Raw genomic sequence first — 4,240 nt, 5'->3', positions numbered from 1 at the left:
TTCCCGCAACACCTTTCAAACCGCATCGGTTTTTACAGCAACATGTCAGTTTGTAGTGCTTCCTGGACTAGCTGGTTCTCTCTTTACCTGTTTTCACTTCTTTCTGTTAGCTCTCAGCAACATGTACCAGGATGGTAGACAATTTACTGTAACTGGAAAACTCCCGTGTGCTGGGGTTCCACCCTCCCCTACTTTAAGAGCACCAACCAAATATCCGCCGTATTCACCTCACTGGTAAGCAGGCACTCCACAACTGTTTTCCTGCGTGAGAAGTAGAGACACAAGACCAAGGCCTGGGGGAAAAATTGGTTCCGACAAGCCAATTTCTTCCGTATTTATGCACTGGACTTTTCCCAGGGGACCATCTATCCAAAGAGGAAAACACCCCCCCACCTGGCCATGGTAAAACAAACAAACAAGCACCTTTAATAGGTGGTGCTAGGAATCACCTTGTAAATAAACAATGGCTGTCCAAACGTGTGCTGTTTTAAAAATGAGAAAGGAAATCTCTGCTGTGGGAGGGTTCCCATCAGGTGTGGAGCGGGGAAAACGAGTTCACAGGGCGGTGGGCTGCCGCTGGGTGTGTCAGGGAAGAGGGAGAGACGCGACTGCTGGGCCGCTCTTGAACTCCAGCCCAGCATGCCTGTGCTCCATCCAGTCCCATGCACTGCCCAGGAGACTGGGTTCTGCACGACTCCAGGGGCCCCTTTCACAGAGGCCTCAAAGCGAATGAGCTGTTCTGGAGTCGTGCCGTCCACAGCCTGTGCGTCAGCACGAGGTGGCCTTCTCGACAATTTGTCTGGGAAGTTCGTCACCGGTTTTTGAGCCTAGGTATGGCTCTCCGTAAGGGTTGTTTAAGAAAGATGAATGTCATCACCCATGGTACAGATCAGCTTTTAAGTGACGTAGTAGTCTTAGAAGTTGTCCTCAAACACCCTTTATTTGATCAACAAATAAACAATCAGACAGGGCTGAGCTCAGGGCTTCGCACTCAGCAGGCACCTGTAGTATGTTTTCTAATTAATGAACTAAAAAGCAATGAAGTAGACAAAGGAGCAGTTAAATGCATTTCAAGATAGAGAATGATCTGGAAAACATTTGCAGCAGGCAACTGGATTTGACTGTCCTAGACAGTGGGCTGCTTTAAATGTTTCCCTGGAATTAGATAGTCCTTGTTTTAGTGAACACATATTTCATCAGAGCTACATATTGTATTTAACCATTCCTATGGCTGTATGTTTAACAATTCCCACACATTTCATTGATACTGTAGCATTTTATCTATTAGTCTTGTTGCATGTTGGATCGCTTACCGTGGATGTATTCCAATAATAATAATAATAAGTATTTATTTATAATGTGCAAGACATTATGTTAGTTGCTTTACACACATCTGCTGTAATTTTCATGTTAGGTAAAATTTACATTATAATTCCACTTTATAATTAAGATATTCTAAATTCGGCTAAGGTCATGTAGCTAAAAATTGAACAAATGAAGATCGCCACCCAGATCTTCCTACCAGATGTTTTATTTTTTTAAACCTGAGAATTACTGTCAATATGCATAAGTATTGAGATGTTGAGGCACTTGGTATAAATGATCTAATTTACTTTGCACAGCAATAGCTTCCAAAGGTCATGAATTTGGCCTTGGAGAACGGGCAGGTCAGTGGCCACTGTATAATTTCATCAGAAGTGATAAATACACTATCAATCATGCACAGCACACGTCACTCTAAGTTTATAATTTTCTTGATCTCTCCCGGCTACTCTCTCTCTCTTCTCCTTGGAAGCCCACTGGTGTTTATTCCACATGACTTTCCCACGTGACCTTTCGAAAACCTCAATCCAACCATGCCATCTCCGATTTAATGGCAATCTTGACTCTATTTCTCCTCTACTACTAAGATCGTGGTCTCTAGCTGACCTATCAGCCCCTCCCCATTCTAATCCCAATACACTTTGCCAGCCACGTGCCTGGCCACTGTTCCCAAATTGCCAATACTGGAGCTGTGGTGAGTTACTAGAAATTTCAGAACATTCCACTGCTTCGCTTCTGCGCATTCTTTCTCCCTGGCTGAAATGCTAGTGACAATGTCTTATTTATCTTATTTTATGACTCATAGAACTTTTTCAAGATCTACAAAGACAAATACATTTGTTTAAATCATTGTATCTCTATACCCATTGTCTGGTGCATAGTAGGTTTCAATAGATATTTGGATTAATTGAAGATTTAAAAAAATAACATTTTCTGGGAAAACTCCCTGAAGTCCAAGAGAAGTTGTTTCTTTTTCTCTGCTGTCTTGATGCTCTGAAATTCTAATTGCCACATTGTTACACAATGAGATTAAGTATTTCTTGTTTTTCTCTGGGGCTAGACTCTGAGCTCTGGGGTGGCAGGGACTAAATCTTGTACTTGGGTCCTTAACACCCAGCACTGAGCCCGGCTTACAGTAAACCCTCACAGATTTCCTGGAATTACAAATGTAATTCTAAAGCAGTCATATGAGCTGAGCAAGGTGAGGGGTGAGTGTTACACTTTTTATTTCACAGTTGAAGAAATGGAGACACAAGGAGGGGAAGAAATGTGTTGACTCAATTTGAAATCAGGGGCACAGTCAGGGCTGGAACCAGCTCTCCCAACCCTGGTTACAAAGCACTACTGGGGGCCACTGAAGAAAGCAGGGCTGGGTCTTTCTGACCCAACAGCTGAAGCTGCCTTAGGGTCTGCTCTTGAGACAAGCAGGAGACCACAAGGTACCTTCATGGAACAGGACTGGATTAAGGGACCCTGCTCAGCAGTCCTAGTGACAGCCTAGGGGGACAGATGGCAGAGTCTTAGGCAGGTTTGTCAGGAGTAGGATGATGAGATGGGCCAGGAGGTGGGGCCTCTGTTTGACCTTCTTTTCAAACTCTGGGTCCTATTGTGTCCTTTCTGGCCAACTTCCCAGGAACCTCTTATCACTAGGGTAACTTGTTGTGCATAATTATAAGTTACAAATATGCAGGACGGGGCATAATTATAAATAGCTCTCCTGTTCAGTCAAAAGTGTCCTATGATGGGCAATAAATAAATGAAGTGGTCCCCCTTTCCTCACCCACTAGAAAATACGTACACATGCAGCACGTAAAAACTCAGGAGCTGGAGAGCCTTCCAAACTCTCCTTTCCCAGTCCCCTGGCTATTATTTTTTTTTTTTTGAGTTTAGTTCATTCCCCAATCCGATTGCTTCTCATTTACCAGGATACATTAGAGTCAGGCCTGGAGTTTCAAGCCTCTGCCTGAGTCAGGCCCTTTATCTAGTGTGTCCAAACCGGAGAATTAGACCCTCCTGAGAAAGCTGAGAACAATTGGGGGCTGGAGGTGGAGACGCGAAACAGCAGCCCTACCTGACTCTCAATGTTGAATGCATTTGAGGTCCACGTGTGTTGGGGTGGGGTGCGCTAAGAGAGGAGGACCCTGCAGCCAGGAGTGCCTGCAGTGAGGTGTGGGTGCGGGGTGTCTGTTTCACTCGGGGGACTGCCCTGGAAAGGGAAGAGTGAATGATTAAATTTGGTCTGGGTCAGAAGGTGCCTTCAGCTGGTCTGCTGAAAATACTCGAGCCTTGGGCCCAAGGTGCAGCGGCAGGAGGAGGGTAAGCCCAACTAAAATTAAGCAATCAATTTCTTTTTAAGTGGGGAGGAGGCTGTTGGGAAAAAATAATGAAACTAATTTTTGCAACCCCTCTCCCCCGCCCCCCGTACAGCACTGCATACACTTTCTTCACCAACAGAGCAGGCTCCTGGCTCACTGCAACATCTGAACAGTGGTGGCCTGAAGCTCAGAGGATGCTGGCTTTCTGGGAAAAAGCGCAGGGAAGACGAACTGGGTATTAAGTACATTAGTAACTGCCGGAGCTGCCTCGGGGGACACGGGTGGGTAGTTTTCGCGCTACCGAGACCCTCCCTCCCCGCGACTTGTGACTTCACTCCTCAGCCCTGGGCCGCGGAAGGATATTGCACTTTGTTTACCGAGCCGGGGCCGAGCCCGGGAGCAGCCAGGCCAGCGCCCGCGCCCCGGAGCCGGCGCTGCAATGGCAGTAGCAGCCGCCCGCGCCGCCGGCGGGCGCGGGGAGCCGCCAGAGCACTGGCAGCGGTGAAGCTGATTGATGGGCGCCAGGCTCAATGAGGGGGCCCGGCCTGGGGAGGGGCGGGGCCGGCTCCGGGCTGAGCCAGTGGCGGGTGCCCAGGGGGGGA

This window comes from Desmodus rotundus, chromosome 5 (genome assembly GCF_022682495.2).
Source record: "Desmodus rotundus isolate HL8 chromosome 5, HLdesRot8A.1, whole genome shotgun sequence".
Taxonomy (NCBI): domain Eukaryota; kingdom Metazoa; phylum Chordata; class Mammalia; order Chiroptera; family Phyllostomidae; genus Desmodus; species Desmodus rotundus.
Note: the sequence above shows the minus strand (reverse complement) of the source record.